The 18,178-nt window shown below is 35.3% G+C and overlaps 1 long non-coding RNA gene across 1 annotated transcript in view; it reads right to left on the bottom strand.

Annotated features, from left to right (window-relative positions):
- The window catches only part of LOC137637780 (uncharacterized), a 28,595-nt gene extending 11,605 nt beyond the window's left edge, over window positions 1-16,990 (bottom strand). Inside the window, exons 1-3 of the long non-coding RNA XR_011043800.1 lie at window positions 16,674-16,990; window positions 13,998-14,225; window positions 11,467-11,541 (exon numbers count right to left, since the gene is read on the bottom strand). This is a non-coding gene — a long non-coding RNA (uncharacterized lncRNA). The remainder of the gene's footprint in view (window positions 1-11,466; window positions 11,542-13,997; window positions 14,226-16,673) is intronic.
- Between the last annotated feature and the right edge of the window lie 1,188 nt (window positions 16,991-18,178).

Here is an 18,178-nt window from a genome sequence, read left to right as displayed (position 1 = left end):
TTCACTCCTTCATTCCCCCATTCACTGCCATTCCTCATGCTGCCTCCAACAAACTTCTTGCCACACACATCACTTGCAATTCCAACAAAATTTTCTTTTACTAACTTCCACTCCTCTAAATAATAATAATAATAATAATAATAATAATAATAATAATAATAATAATAATAATAATAATAATAATAATAATAATAATAATAATAATGTAGAAATGAGAAGGGACAAAGGACTAAGGCAAGCAGGTGGTGAGAATTAGGAACGCAGGTCACCAGAAAGATTCTATTTGGATATCGTTACTTTAATCTCATAAGATTTAAAAAATGAAACTATTTGAGAAAAATGCCGATGTCTACCAATTATCAGCCCTGTGTCATTTGCTGTTGAGGGAGGTAAGGACATGTAATTGTAGAGAGAAAATATCCAAATAGCTTACGTATATAGAGATGACAGCCAGAGTATTACTGTAGAATAGTTGTCCCATAAAATGAATACTTTTGAAGGAGTAAAGTTATTGCTAGGATGCTCAATTGATTATAGTTGAAATAAAATGAAAGTAGATATTAAGACTATTATGGATAAATGTGATTAAAAAAAAGTGTTTTTATTGGAGAACGAATAATTCATGCAAAAGAATGGACAAACAAGAAAAATGTCAACCAGTTAGTATTTGTAAGTTTCTATTTTGGGACCAAGAATTTTCTGTGAGATTCAATAAAAGAATGAAGGAAAATGTGTAGAAACATGAATGTGGAAATAGAAGAATTACTGCCAGTTCTTTGTTCAGAATTCATCTGTAACGTTTAGAACGCTTCCATAAGACTTAAATAACTGCCAGATCTTTGGTCAAACAGCTTCTATAATGTTTAAAAAGTTTCCTGGATGAAATGTAACTGAATTTAGAATGCAATATAAAAAGAAAGAAAATTAGAAATGAAAAATTCCAGATGAAAATCATACAAAATAGTCTAAAATGGGAAACAAAATGAGACAAAGTAAGGTCTTGTTTGATATCACATGGGAGAAACATTACCCTGTTTATGTGGTCCAGTGTGAAATACAGACAGAGGTAATAGATTCATTTGCAAGGGCATAAAATATGTTCGTGTTTGAGTTATACACAGTTTGATTAACAACGTTGGATAGTGTATATAGTGCTTGATCAGGATCCCTGTATCTTAAAGGTAATGCAACAAAGACAGTCATGATAATGAGCTAAATACTGGAATGATACCTCGAGAAGAAACTTATTAAAGTAGTAAGGCAAGCAATTAGATGGCTAGAGTCCTTTGTATATTATTACTATTATCATTACTTGCTGAGCTACAACCCTAGTTGGTTGGGAAAACAGGATGCTCTAAGCCCAGGGGCTCCAACCAGGAAAATAACCCAGAGTGAGGAAAAGAAACAATGAAAAAATATTCTAAGAACAGTAAAACCACAAAATAAGTATTATATAAAATAAAAAACTTTTAACAAAACAGGAGGATGAGAAATTAGATAGAATAGTGTGCCCGAGTGTACCCTCAAGACAGTGGTAGGTGTTTGAGAAGACACGCAATACCACTATTTGTAGGAATTAGATGGACAGACTACTTAACATGTATCTAGGGTGAAGACAGTGGTAGGTGTTTGAGAAGTATATGAGAAAAATCTTAGATGCCTTTCAAGGATAAACCCTATATCATTTACTGTATTCCAATAATGGACGGAGAGGCATAGAAATGTTGAAGTGGAGGAGAAAAATATAGAGATGAATGTGCTAAACATAAGCAAAACAGATCCTATGATGACTGGAAAGGAAGGATATCAAATAGAAGATAGGAGAGCTGCTTAAAGGATGCTGTGAGTAATGGGTAGAAAACGAATTCAGGAGATGCTAAGGATTATAAAATGAGTAAAAGCAAATGATGCAGTCCTTTTAAATGTTAATTATTTTTGTTGTAATTGTGAAAAAACAAGAGAGACTACTAAATGTTTAAATGATCTTTGAGATAAGGCAATACGGGTGTTCTCAATATATCAACCTTAATCTGGGACACCAGGACGTGAACAGGAAAACCTTTCAGAAAGGTTACCAGGATCAGTAATGGGTAAAACGAATGAACTTGATTAGAAGACGAGATAAAGAAGCCTACAACTAAATAAAATTTCCTCTTGTTAGGGGTAGAAGAGACTCTTTAGCTATGGCAAGCAGCTCTTCTATGAGGACACTCCAAAATCAAACCATTATTCTCTAGTATAGGGTAGTGCCATAGCCTCTGTCCCATGGTCTTCCACTGTCTTGGGTCAAAGTTCTCTTGCTTGAGGGTAAAAAGGGTACACTCGAGCACACTATGCTATCTTATTTTTCTTCCTCCTTTTTGTTAAACTTTTTATAGTTTATATAGGAGATATTTATTTTAATGTTGTTACTCCTAAAATATTTTATTTTTCCTTGTTTCCCTTCCTCACTGGGCTATTTTTCCTGTTGGGCCCCCCCTGTGCTTATAGTATCCTGCTTTTCCAACTAGGGTTGTGGCTTAGCAAGTAGTAGTAGTAGTAATAATAATAATAATAATAATAATAATAATAATAATAATAATAATAATAATAATAATAATAATAATAATAATGTAACAGGAGATAAATGAAAACCCAAAAGAATGGAGACGTTCAACAGATTGGACTCATAGCAATAAGAACAGTCAGCATTAAGATGAGGATTACCTGGCTATATCAGTTGGTCCTGAGAGCTGATTATTTGATAATGATGGATAGAAAAGTTGGTAGACACTTTAGATCTGTGTTTATGCCAAAAGGGCAGATTTATTTTAAGGATTTCGATGGAAGGGGTACAGTTATTGTTTGAGAGTGGGCTGAATAGACAAAAGAGATTTCACGAGTGACTAGTTTGCTGTTGCTATTACAGAAGTGCAATTGAATCGAGGAAATTAGTATTGCAATAGATAGATAGATATATGTAGATATATGCTGCAGTATATAAACTTATCAAGAGATTGTTGTTGGCTGTGTAAGAATATAGTTCAGTTGTACGTGAATTATCGATTGTTAAACCCTGCTGCGTATCATTGTTAACAGTCTGCAAGAAAGTGAGCAAGTTGTGCATGTTTGGTCCTTGAATTGTGTTAATTATAATAGGGTTGTTGATAGGAACTTATGATAGTAGAGCAAGATGGCTGTATAGGAGAATGTAAGGAAGAGAATGAGTAAAAAAAATGGATTTTATTCCTACAATCATTGAAAGGAAATGGTAGAATGACTGCACTAGTTCAAATATATTGTGAAATGTTACTTTGATAGATTCGGTTGCAAAGATTTCCTCGAACTATGTCTGATAGATATATTGGTAGAATGGTCTATTCAGAGAAAATGTTGAAGTGTAATAATGCCCTGAAATGAATAGGGACATATTTCAGTTTAATAAGTATACTTAGAGAAAACTTCAAGTATACTAATGCTTAGAACTGGACAGGCAAATATTTCTGCTTAGGAATAAGGGATGTTGGCAGTAAACCTAAGAATAGGGAAGTATAGAGAAAATGGAATAGGAGTTTAAGTTGTGATATATACTGTGGGTGTTCTGAAAAAAAAAATGACGAAAATGTAATTATGTTCAAATGAGTTGTTATTGCCAGGAATATAGACTTGAAAATAGATTTATAAAAGTAGCTAGTTGTGTAAAACAAGAGAATATTATTATTATTATTATTATTATTATTATTATTATTATTATTATTATTATTATTATTATTATTATTATTATTATTATTATTAGCCAATCTACAGCCCTAGTTGGAAAAGTAAGATGATATAAGCCCAAGGGCTCCAACAGGGAAAAATAGCCCAGTGAGGAAAGGAAATAAACGATGAGAAAAAATCAACAAGACATTATTAAAACAGTAACAAAATCAAAACAGATATGACAAATATAAACTATTAAAAGACTTATGCCACCATTGAAAGAAAATTATATAAGAATAAGCAGAAACAGAAATGGATATTGAATAGTTGATGGATAATCAATGTACATGTATAGAGCAATACTAGTGGTGACTGAATAGAAAGCTAAAAGGATAACTATGGCAGTGGCTGTCTAGGTAATGCTAAGGTGTGAAGAGTCAGCTTAAGACGATGTACAAATATTAATAGATGGTATCACCTTGGTATCACTAATCAAAGTAAGGGACTTCAAACCAAAAACCTATTGAAAGGAGCCATTTGGGGAAGATGTAAGTGGATGACCCTGTGGGGGTAGAAGGTCAGGTTTTGGATATTTAGATAAAGAATGCGAACTTAGTAAAAACATGGAACCTAAAACCATACACATATACCTAGGGAGCACAGATCCCATGTAGTGTTGTTAAAGTTTGGTGCCATTCTTCAAAAACTAGGATCCCTATAAAATGCCTTTTGCTTAGCCAGGTTTACAGGAATTTAGAAGGACTTGTATGCAGAGGTAGTTTCAAGGTGACCCTTGAGCTAATTTTTTGTCAGTTTTAATCATCATCATTATCATATATTCCTATTGATGACACCAAGAGCAGAAAAGCCATTAACCAAGTGGAGAGCTGTAAATAGTAGATTGTTACTAGAAAAGTTCAAATCAAAGCAGTGCAATATGAGTATTACAGTTTGCTATAACCCAACGAATGATTTCCCTGAAGAAAGGAAAAGATGAATACTATGAAGGACTGCAGAGTTTAATAGATGAGATCCAAGAGATATGAAAATTGTGATTGGCGACTTCAATGCTAAAGTTGGAAGGAATAATCAAGGGATAGAGAATGTGATGGGTGTCGAGGGTCTTGGCGAATGAAAATGAAGCACATTTCATAAGTTTCTGTTCAGCAAACAATCTTGTTAGTTTTTATGGTACAAAAATTAGGTGGTCATTGTCTTCCATGAAATTACAATGTGTATTCATGACATTTGAAGCTGTTATGGTAATACTAAAAATGAAATCTGGAAGAATATACTTCACGGTACTTGCAATATACCACATTAACAGGTGGATATAATTCAGTTTCACAAATTTATTAGTTTAATATTATGTGTTTTATTTTATCATACTGAATATTTCCTAGTGCATCATACTTGAAAGTATATTTTCAGAGCATTTGATATACAAGACTTTATTGTACTGTTGATAACATGACAATAAAAAGGAAATGTCACCATACTGTGTCATATGACAATAGAGGGATGCTTCCAGCATTGATTTTCAGAGAGATTCACCACACAAAAAATAGTGATATAATTGCTAGGAAGGCATATCATTGCAAATTTGATATTTTATATATGACTTCATTATCCTAACATAATAATGAAAATAAAATATTACACAGTGTGTCATATGGAAATAGATTTGTGTTTTATGGAAATCTTAATATTTAGCTTTATCGATATAATTAGTAAGAACTGATAAATCTTATTTCCTTGCATTTTCCTTATGGATTTTTGAGATATAAAAAATGTCAGTGCTTATTAATATTTGTCAGTATCAACGATCAAGTAGATTACCCTTGAGCAAGATGATGCTTCTCCTTGATTGTGATAGCCAAGAAAAGAAACATTATTCTTGCTGCAGATAATTTTCAACACATCGATTTTTGCACATTCCCTTTACTCGGAGTTACATTTTTCTCGTGTAAACTGGAGTCAGCATTTTTTTTTTTTTTTTTTTGCGGAGATTAGCCATTTGATGTTGTCAATAACCTTTGTGGTAGTCAAGTAAGAGAACTTTATCATGGTCGTTGGAATAGCAAAACTTTTAATATATTTTAGAAGAACATCCTCTGCTGGTGGAAGACTGAGCAACAGTCCTGATTTACACCTGCAACTACATCAAAGATTATTCAGTGCCATCTGCTACACAAACTACTAAGGACTGGCAAGACTGTATGGTTCTTGAACAGAAATACAACACTGAAGTGAACCAAAGCCATGTATACTTGTGGGATCACGTCGACACTAAAAACCCAAAATGAAATGGCTTTCCACAAAACCTATGTTTGCTGAAAATACAGTATTGTTAAGTTGAAGAGAGTGCTTCATATGAACACTAGTATTGAGACACCACCCAAAAATCATGAATTTAGATCGGTCATCGTCTCAAGGATTAGCAGACAGCACAGGGTTATCTTCAAGTGACCATCACAGAAATGGTCAACCTATTCCAAGAGCTTACAGTAGAAAGATTGGTTTGCATATCATATAGAGTAGGTGCTTTCAAAGAATCTCATAGTGACTTGAATCAAGTCAAATTCATTGGAGGAAAAGCCTAAATACTTTTCTCCTTGAAAGTGAAGGTAAACAATTGTGAGAAAGACTTTTAAGAAAGAAAAAGTTAAGTAGTTTTCAGAAACATATCTGCTTCAGATAGTTTCTCAGGTGGTAACTGCTGAAGAATATGACTGTACTGAAATTCCACCCTCCTTATTTGACTTTGAGGGCAGAATGAGAAAAGTAAACAAATTGAAAGTAATATTGGAAGACACGCAAAATGTCTAGATACATTACCCAAGGTGACAATCAACACTTCTGTCATTGTCGATGCCATGTATGCAACCGACAAGTGGTCCTTTCACCCAAACCAAAAATTCAGATGTAAAACAGGGCTACAGATACACCCTTCTTCAAGATGTCCCAATAAACATCAAACATTCAATTCTGCTCTACTATATATGATCAACTTCCCAGTCTAAGTGCAATTGAAAAGACAAGGCAAAATAAAATCAGGATTACTGGAGTTATATAATATCCAGAATCACCTTTCAGTGCCTACCTTCAGGGATTTCATGTTGTCCAGTTCATCTCGACCTGTATCAAGCCTTTATAAAGAAGTAAAAAATGTTTATTTTTTGAAGAAAAGGGAATGAGAGACATCACCACACATGGACCAACTCGCAGGGAAGCTGGCAACCGAACCATCCTCAATACAATTTACAGTGCTGAAGAATTAGGTGCAAATCGTATTGTCATTCCTTCCAATGGCATAGATGTTATCATTCTGGTAATGTTACAGAGCAATAACTTCCTTGACCAATTTAAGAGTTTTAATAGATCTTGAGACATTTATTCGTAGCCATGATACATTCATTTAATTAGATAAGGACAAATGCAACTTGTTACCATTCTTTTATGCATTTCCAGGTAAAGAGGATGATATTTTCTACTGACTTGGCAAAAAAAAGTTGTGGCAATGTATAGGGCAGATGCTTTTTAATCCTCTGATATTATTTTTTAGAGATATGCAGTTGCAGATTATCAGTGACGAGCTGATGCAATCTTGCCTGTCCTTAGTAGTTCATGCATCAGGCGGCACTGAGCTATCATTGGTTGAATTACAGAGACAAAACTCTAATAGCTAAATCCAGACTATTAAAGCCTTCCACAAGCAGAAGACCCTCTTCTACAACATACCCAACATTCTGCTATTGCAACAATCATAAGCAAGTCCTCACGTAAAGCAAACCTAAAATGGTTAACTGCACATCATATGGCTGGTCTCTGCAAAAAAAAAAAAATCTCAGCAACACTGACTCCAGTATCACAGCTAATCTGGGAATAAGTTTAAGGTGCATGTGCAAAAATCAGCGTGCGGAGATTTGCGTCTGCAGCAAGAATAAAAATGTTCCTTTTCTTGGCTGTCACTGTCAAAGAAAGGCACCAACTTTTTCAAGGGCTATATACAGACGAAGCTGATTCTTGCTAATAACAAACATTGACTTCTTTATATTTAAAAAATTCGTAAGAAACCGACAATGAAATGTAATGTAAAAGTTCTTACTAATAGTATAATTTTTTTTTTTTTTTTTGTGGTTTGTTGAAGCAAAATATAAAAATTTCCACAAAAGTCTAAGCTTAAAACAAATCTTTTGATTGCCTTACAACACAAATGTGCATATTTCCTCTTCATTTTCCTGTTATTAAGAGAACAATGAAGTCTTATATAGTAAGTCAAATTGATACTTTAAATATGTCCTTCCAGAGGATGTACAAATCGTGTAACAGGATGTACTAGTAAATGTTATGTACCATTACTATATAACAGAAATATTGCAACAATATTTTCGAAAACAGACTTTATATACACCTGATAATGTAGTCTTTGGCAAGTACCATAGATGCTGATATATAATGTAATGGATATTAAAAAAAAAAATAATTCTTCTATCTTTCATTACATTAACAGCTTAAACTGTCATAATTAGACAAAGTAATTTCTTTAAAAACAATGATATCCCTTATTGTCTATTGCAGCAAAAATTAGCTTGTGGATCATCTCAAAACTATCCCTATGTAGACGTCTCTACAAATTCCCAGAAGCTTGACCAAGCAAAATGCATTCTATAAGGACCCTAATTTACGAAAAACGACACCAAACTTTGACAGCACAAGTTATCCATTCAACGCCCTCTTGCTCCCCTGGTAATATGCACACAAACAGAGAGAGAGAGAGAGAGAGAGAGAGAGAGAGAGAGAGAGAGAGAGAGAGAGAGAGAGAGACTTTTTAGTCCATCCACGGAGTCTCCATATGATCTTGGGTAGAGTGATTTACTTTAAGCATTTAGAAAGTTCTTATGAGCTTGTCTAACTTATTCTTGAACTCGTTTACTGTGTTACTGTTAAGAGAGAGAGAGAGAGAGAGAGAGAGAGAGAGAGAGAGAGAGAGAGAGAGAGAGAGAGAGAGAGAGAGAGAGAGAGAAGCATTAAAAAAGAAATGATTTCCCAGAACCTGACAGTTTAGAGGAAATAGGATGCTAACACACACCTGTCAACCAAGGTCCCCAGAAGAAAAAAATTATTACTTGCTAAGCTACAATCCCAGTTGGAAAATCAGGATGCTATAATCCCAGGGGCTCCAACAAGGAAAATACCCCAGACAGGAGAGTAAACAAGGAAAAATTAAATATTTCAAAAACAGTAATAACATTAGAATAAATATTTATTATATAAACTATAAAAAGTAACAAAGCAAGAGGAAGAGAAATAAGATAGAATAATGTGCCCGAGTGTATCCTCAAGCAAGAGAACTCTAGCCCAAGACAGTGAAAGGCCATGGTACAGAGGCTATGGTACTACCCAAGACTAGAGAACAATGGTTTGATTTTGGAGTATCCTTCTCCCAGAAAAGTTCCTTACCATAGTTAAAGAGACTCTTCTAGCAAGCAAGAGAACTCTAACCCAAGACAGTGAAAGGCCATGGTACAGAGGCTATGGTACTACCCAAGACTAGAGAACAAAGGTTTGATTTTGGAGTGTCCTTGAAGAGCTGCTTACCATAGCTAAAGAATCTATTATGCTGGGGTAAATAAAAATAGAAGTGTAAATCAGAGAGTTGGAAGGACAGATGATGTACAGAAAAGAGGGTGTGACAGGTAGATGGTCATTGGTTGCCTGTTTTGGTTGCAGTGAGATTGGTCAGGGAAAGGATTGTGAAAGAAAAAGCATATTAAAATGGTTTTGTATGTGGTGAACTGAGGTATAAAGGATGGAGTACAGATAAGAGAATTAATCCTTTTTGGAATAATGGTCAATGGATCACAAATCTAGAACAGGATTACTTTATAACTGTAGCCACCTTTATACATCTCCTCCAGGATGTACAAAGCAATGCGAGTAGCAGGTAAGGCTAAAAGGGGTGAACTAGAAAACTAAAGTGTGTACTGCAGAGCACAATACATGTGCTTATGTTGAATTGTAGTTAGTGTAAAACTGTATATAAAAGCAATTGCCATATGAGAAAGAATATCTCAGGAATTAATAGAAGTATGGTTCAATGAAAAAGAGCTTGAAGAGGGTTCAACAAAGTAAATACTGGAGTTTGAAAAATAATCATGGTTTGAGTAGATGGTTGGAGAATGATACTGTTTTTGTAATCCCCAAAAAGGTTTGCTAATGCATATTGTGTTATTATCATCATCTTTTTTTACGGGTTTATTTCTCGCCCTCCGTCAGACACAAAGTCTGTTCAGGCGGGCCTTGGTGTGTGAAAAAAAAAATCATTATTATTATTATTATTATTATTATTATTATTATTATTATTATTATTATTATTATTACTTGCTAAGCTACAACCCTAGTTGGAAAAGCAGGATGTTATAAGCCCAGGGGACCCATCAGGGAAAATAGCCAAGTGAGGAAAGGAAACAAGGAAAAAAAATAAGAACAGTAACAACATTAACATAAATATTTTCTTTATAAACTATGAAAACTTTAACAAAACAAGAGGAGGAAAAATTTGATAGAATAGTGTGCCCAACTGTACCCTCAAGCAAGAGAGCTCTTTTAACCCAAGACAGTGGAAGTCCATGGTACAGAGGCTATGGCACTACTCAAAACTAGAGAACAATGGTTTGATTTTGGAGTGTGTTTCTCCTTGAAGACCTGCTTACAATAGCTAAAGAGGATATTAATACGCGAGTTGATTGTCATAAGGGAAAAATATAAATGAACTATTATCAGTGGCGGTAATCATACTATAAAGTAATATAAATGTATAATAATAGTGGCAGATCATATAGGAAAGTTTGTATATTAATTCATTGAGAGAAGACAGAATAGTGAGTGAGACTTTAGCGAGTTTATGACTGTGTGTAACAATATGTAAGTATTCAGTGACAATAGTGCATGATCTTCAAGACAGAAGTATAAATGTGAGAAGAATAAAAACCGGCGTAAGGCATAGAAAAATGCGTTTGAAGCAGCACATATGGTGAAAAATGAGATACAGACTGGACACTTCAGCATGGAAGAAGTTTGGGGATGAGACTATAAAGGAATATGTGGTATGGATGAAGTTCTTGCAATTGTTCCTAACAGTGTGCGCGCGAGTTTTTCGATTCTTAAGAAAAAAGAAAAACAAACAGAAAATGAGATAGGCAAATGAAAGGTTATAATAGGAAGATGTGTTTGGAGTAGTGAAAGATCACAAGTATGAAAATGATGCCCATGCAAGGAATGATGAAAGATACAAAAATATTGTTAGTTTTGGAATCCAAAATAGGTTGGCATTTTTATACATGGCAATGGTACGCTAGGCGAAATTAGGAGATTTGCTAGTTCTTTGTGGGGTAGTATTATTTTGCTGGTGTATGGATAAAGAAGTATATGTATACATATTTTATGTGAATGGTGCAATCACAATATGTATAATTGTGCATGACAGACATGGACATATGGGCAAGTTCAAGTTGAGACAATGTATGAAAAAAATTAATATTTCACAATTTCTTAGTAGGATCTGTATGGCTGTCATGACGAAGGGCTTAGTCATAATTATCAGAGGACTTTTGCGATTAAAAAGGAAAGAAGCAAATGTTTAGGATAACTCATTAGGTGAAGGAAGACTTTAATAATTAGAATGAATTTCACAATTTTGGTTTGTGTTAATGTATTTTATGATACTCTAAGAGTCAATAGTACCTGAAATAAAACAGTCACATTTCCATATGAACACCTTACCTGTAATTAGTGAAGAGAATCTCTCCAGTACTGTTAACGTATCTTCTTGAAAACTTGGAACACAGGTATATAATTCTGAAAGAAAATAAATATATTAGTATTCTCATACTTTTAGCTGAATTACATTTTAGACATTGCACATACAACACAACATTGTTGTTATTATTATTATTATTATTATTATTATTATTATTATTATTATTATTATTATTATTATTATTATTATTGATAGCTAAGATACAACCCTTGTTGTAAAAGCAATGTGCTTTATGCCCAAGGGCTCCAACATGGAAAAATAGCTCAGTGAGGAAAAGAAAAGAAATTGATATTTTAAGAACAGTAACAACATTAAAATAGATATTTCATAAATGAACTATTCAGGTTCCACCCATTCAACTACCTGATTAAGAATATCATTCCACAATCTGGTTCACAGCAGGAATAAAACTTCTAGAATACCGTGTATTATTGAGATTTTTCATGGAGAAGGCAAGACTGTTAGAATTAACTACATAATATCTAGTATTACGAGCAGCAGGGTACTGTCCAGGAAGATCTGGATGCAAAGATTGGTCAGAGTTATGAAAAATGTTATGCATTATGCATAAAGAACTAGCTGAATGACTGTGCCAGAGATTAATATCTAAATCAAGAATAAGAAATTCAATAAACCGCCAGTTTTTGTACAATAAATTAAGATGAGAATCAGCAGCTAAAGACCAGACAGGAGAACAATATTCGAAACAAGGTAAAATGAAAGAATTAAAACACTTCTTCAGAATAAATTATAAAAAATTTTAAGACTTTCTCAATATGCTATTAATTGTTCAATTGAAAAACAGATTGAAAATGTTTCTCAAAAGTAAATTTGCTACAAGTATCACACCCAAAATTCAAAGAGTCGTATTTAGTTAAAGAAACATTATCAATGCAGAAATCTGGATGTTGAGGTGACAGTCTTCGACCTACTTACAATCAAACCTAGAGTTTTGTTGGGGTTTAACTTCATGCCCCATAATTTGCACCATATACTAATTGTACCTAGTTCTCTATCTAGAGATTCAGCAACCCAAGATCTACATTCAGGAGATTATATTGAAGCAAAAAATCTATACTTGCAACAAACTTGAGTTCTAGGCGAAACCACATGTGTATTGAGTACGAGAAGTAATGGGCCAAGAACACTACCCTGAGAAACACCGGATATATTCCTTTACTCAATATGGTGCCCATCAACAACAACTCTTTGCAATATATTACTTAAGAATTCAATAATAATGGTAAATAAAGACACCCCACTCCCAACTGTTTTTAGTTTGAAAAGAAGTGCCTCATGATTAACAAGGTTTAAGGCAGCACTAAAATTGATGCCAATCATACGAACTCTCTTATCACAATCAAGGGATTTCTGTACAGCATTGGAGATTTATAAGAAGGGCATCACATGCTCCAAGGCCTCTCAAAGCCTAATTTCAGGACTAGGGAACAGATGATCAATCTCAGCAGTCATATCTAGACAATTTGCCAAAAGTCGTTCAAAAACTTTAGATAAAATGGGGGCGACGGAAAATGGGCGGTAATCACAGCTTGACTAGAGCTACCGCAAATACATTTACATAATAGAGTAACATTACCAATCTTCAACAAGTGCTAAAAGAACCTTATCCTAACTTGTGGGAAATAACAATTAACTTTGGAGTTAAGAAATCTAGTCTTTATAAAAAGCAAAGGAAAAATACCATTTGGGTCTACACCTCCATGAGCATCAAGGTCATTTAAGAGAGCTTTAATTTCACAAGATCAAAGAGCTAAAGTTAGTTAGTTCAGCCTTAGGAAAACAGGAATGCGGAAGACCAAGTTTTTCATTACTCTGTTTACTGTCAAACACATCAGCCAAAAGTGTTATCTTTTGCTTTGGACAATGCGTGACTGAGCCAGTTAGTTTAAGTAAAGGAGGAATTGTTGTCTACACCAAAGAGTGCAGATTTAAGGGTAGACCACCACATATGCTCCTGTGTTGTACCAGAAAGGGCGTCTTTTCTAGTTAAATTGCATCCCTTTTCAGTTGAAGCATAAACTCTGAACAACAGTTCTTACCCGAGTATAGTTATTCAAAGTCAAATCTGATCTGTTACCCTGCCAAAGATGATATGCCTCCTGCCTCTCCAAATGACCACGTCAACAATCATCATTAAAACATGGTTTGTCCTTCACTCGGTACCTTAACGCATCTAAAGTGCTACGCTTACCGATTATGTTGACTAGATTACTATTATTACTTGCTAAGCTACAATCCTAGTTGGGAAAGCTATAAGCTTGAGGATTCAGACAGGGAAAATAGCCCAAATAGGCTCAACACTACCATACAATTGTGACCAATTCATGTTAGAAAAAATCACTTATATATCATTCCAGTCTGAGATTTTATATAAATCTTACATTAAAATATACATTAGGGACAGGTTGTTCTGTCTTTACCACTAATGAAATCAAAGCATGATCAGATGACCCAAAAGGAAAATCAACCTTACTTGTTATAACGACAGGGAAGTCGGTGTATACGAGGACCAGGCAGCTACCAGACCTGTGAGTAGCTTTACTTTAGCCAGGGTCCTAGGAGGCCAATCAGAACTCACGTGCAACAGGGAGCAAACCCAAGGTAAGTTGGACAGGCAGATGAGAGAAGGGAAGTGGGAACTGTGATATAGTTGAAGTGCACTTGCACTTAACAGCTGGTTGGCGACCTCACTCCATCAGATCTGGAAAAGGGAAAACAGATTAGCAGTCTTTTCTTTTCAGGCATAAAAGTCAATTTCAAGGCAATAGCCAATAATCACTTTTGTGTTGGACACTATTATTATTATTATTATTATTATTATTATTATTATTATTATTATTATTATTATTATACAGTTCATAGGCTACCACAACTAAAACCTCCCCTCCTTGTCAACCCAGGAATGAGGAGGAGAGAATCTCTCCTCCTATTTTCTGTAGTGCCTGCCCTGGCAGTGTGTTGATAGCCAGCTTTCACAGCCATGACACACTGCTGCCTGATTTGTCTCGTTGCTAAACTGGTGTTCTGATTAGATAAGTTACAACCTGGGTAGGAAAAACTGATGGGGTGTCTCACCCTGATTCCCAGACTTTATAGCTCACCAGATATACACAACACTTCACCATTGGAAACAAGTCATTAATGCAGACTGGCATGTTTCCCTTGACATAAAACATTGCATTATAGATTATTGTTATTATCGTTACTAAGATACAACTCTAGTTGGAAAAGCAGGATGCTATAAGCCCAAAAGTTCCAACAGGGAAAATAGCCCAGTGAGGAAAGGAAATATGGAAATAAACTATATGAAAAGTAGTGACTGATAGATCTGGTATATATCAACTATAAAAAGAGAGTTGTGTCAGCCTGTTGAACATAAAAACATCTGAAGTTACAAAGATTCAACTGTCTTTCCACTATATAGTCATAGCTGGAATAAAACATCTAAAATATTGTGTAGTACTGACCTTAATATTTGTGATTGAGGGGGCAAGTCTGTTGGAACTAATAACAAAGAATAGTTTATATTTAAGGACTTCAGTATACTTAAGCTGATCTTGCAACGTCTCTACTTGCAAAACTAACAAGTTTAGTTAATGATGCTCTGTGCTGGCAGACCACATCTCCCTAAAAGCCCTGATCAGGGAAACCCTTTGCACACCTGAACACATTAAAACACAAAACATGACTTCATCAGCAGCACATTAAACTCTGATATAAATAAACAGTTCAAAGACCTTGTTATATATGCAGCAGCACTCCCTAAATCCTATCAAGCAATGCCTTTCTTTGTCTTGCAAGCAATTGCAATCATAAAAACTCTAGAAGATTCGATGAGCAATTAAGAAAACACTGATATGCATATACCTTAAGTTCAATCTTGTACATTAGGGTTAAAATCTCACTGAAGATGTAAACTTATTATTATTACTTGCTAAGATACAACCCTAGTTGGAAAAGCAGGATGTTATAAGCCCAAGGTGCCCAACAGGGAAAATAACCCTGTGAGGAAAGGAAAAAAAAAGAAATTACAACAAAATATTTTAAGAGTAACATTAAAATAAATATCTTCTACATAAACCATGAAAAACTTAACAAAACAAGAGGAAAAGAAATAAGATAGAATAGTGTGCCCGAGTGTACCCTCAAGCAAGAGAACTCTATCCAAAGACAGTGGAAGACCATGGTATTGAGGCTATGGCACTACCTTCTCCTTCTCCTCCTAGAAGAGCTGCTTACCACAGCTAAAGTGTCTCTTCTACCCTTACCAAGAGGAAAGCAACCACAGAACAATTAGAGTGCAGTAACCTCTAAAGTGAAGAAGAATTGTCAACAATAAGAAAATATCATAGGAACACTTGGAGGGATCCCTGAATCAAACAGGAAATTAAAGAGTTCTTGCTCAGCTCAGCAAATGAATACGGCTAGACTTGTTATCCTGCCCCTCTAAAGACTGCATTTATCAATTGAGATCATTAGCTCCAGGGGATAGGGGTCATACACTGCCAAGGGAATATACATACGTTCTACTACATAGTGTATTAAGAGAGGTCGGACAACAGGGTGGAAGAAAGGAGGCAGAAAAGACAGCAGTATGGCAAATCGTCCAACGAGAGAGAGAGAGAGAGAGAGAGAGAGAGAGAGAGAGAGAGAGAGAGAGAGAGAGAGAGAGAGAGAGAGATACCACAGTGAAAATAGACTCGGTAATAACTCAGTACCATTATTATTCCTATAAAAATAGTTATTATTCAATCTCAAATTTTTTTCTTACCAGTCAAATGATGAAACCTTTTCTATTAACATCTGAAAAGTTATCACCAATACATTTAACAGACACGATAAACTAAAAAAAGATTAAATGACTGAAATATCAAGTATTGAAATCTACGCAACCAGTCAGTACTGATGCCACATGCTTGCGTTACATTAAAGGAGTCGAAATCCTTTAATATGTACCACCGCCAGGTTTCCACATGCAGACGTCACCAGCCAGGAGACACAAAAGGATATTTAGATTCACAGAATACAAGATGTATTAATAAATGAGATGCAAACTTGTCTCTCCTGGGGGACCATCATTAAAGACTGGGTTTGATAATTACAAAAAAATAGTTAATTTCAAAGTCTCAGTAATACCCTCTTTATTTACCTTACTTCAAGGGACGCTTTTCAGGTCCTATACTGCAGGGGAACCCTACTCTTACTTGTTTAGGGTTTAGATCCAACCCTCCACTGAAGTCGAGTGAACTACTTCTCTTTGGGTCCATATTAATCATCAAACGAAACATTTTCATTATAACTTTATACAATTCTTTGATTGTAGCATCTTCCAAATCATATGATCTTGTGAAAAGTAATGTCCTTAGTTTCTTCTTAAATTCAATTGCTCCCTTTAGGTCCTTCATTTCAGTTGGCAGTCTATTACAATATCTGCAAAAAAGATAAATACATAATAAGGATCAAGTATGAAACTGATTATGATATGCAAAGAGTGCCCACTGAAATCGTACCTCTCCCCACCTAGAGTCCCCACTGAAATCGTACCTCACCCCACCTAGAGTCCCCACTGAAATCGTACCTCACCCCACCTAGAGTCCCCACTGAAATCGTACCTCACCCCACCTAGAGTCCCCACTGAAATCGTACCTCACCCCACCTAGTCCCCCCACTGAAATCGTACCTCACCCCACCTAGTCCCCCCACTGAAATCGTACCTCACCCCACCTAGAATCCCCACTGAAATCGTACCTCACCCCACCTACTGTGTATTTCACGGACCATGACACCCTCTTTTTTTAATATAACTAATGAACTAGGCTTCTGATTAATGTGAAACTGAAACCACCAGAGTTTGAGACACCGACCTAATTAAGAAAAATGGATTCAAGCATCTACTCCGCAGTATTGTCTTACTTTATATAGAGAAATGTCATCTAAATTCTGTGGTTATGGCGAGAACGGAAATTAAGACCTGGCAACTAGGCGTAGAATGACGTATGTCAACCATGACGTGAGCCCCTGACGTTTACACCTGCCACGCCCCCCTTTCTGTATGGTTATTAAAAGATATATAAGTTGTTGTGAATTATACTGCTCTTTGATGGAATCTAAAGATACTGATTAGTTATTATATTTAAATAAGCTAATTTTTAGACTCACTTGTGTTTACTATTTAATTAATAATTAATTTTAGGGAAAAAAGACAAAAAAATTAACATCTCGGAAGGCAGTCAGAGAGGTGATCGCGCTAGGGAAGGTACACCCCTGTTACATACGGTCATTGACAACGCTCCTTACCACAGTCGCCTTACAGAGGAGAGCCACTGTCCAACTACTGGCACCAAAAAAGACAATCTAATAAAATGGTTGCAGCACCGCAATATCACATACCCACCATACTCTTTGCGACCTTAACTACTCAAAATATGCAAGGAAAATCGAACACCCCCCAGATTCACAGTGGACAATACCATTCGCCTGTGGGGTCATGAAATAGTGCGGCTACCACCAGCACACCCGGAGCTAAATGCTATTGAGCAAGTATGGGGTGTCATGAAGAAGTACGTTCGATCATCCCTTCACCATTTTACACGAACGGACCTCAATGCAAGATTGAATAAAGCAAAGTTGTGTGTGACAGAGGACGTGTGGGCG

This window comes from Palaemon carinicauda, chromosome 3 (assembly GCF_036898095.1).
Source record: "Palaemon carinicauda isolate YSFRI2023 chromosome 3, ASM3689809v2, whole genome shotgun sequence".
In the NCBI taxonomy this organism is placed as follows: Eukaryota; Metazoa; Arthropoda; class Malacostraca; order Decapoda; family Palaemonidae; genus Palaemon; species Palaemon carinicauda.
The sequence above is the reverse complement of the archived record's forward strand: the minus strand, read 5'-3'. Positions and strand labels throughout refer to the sequence as shown.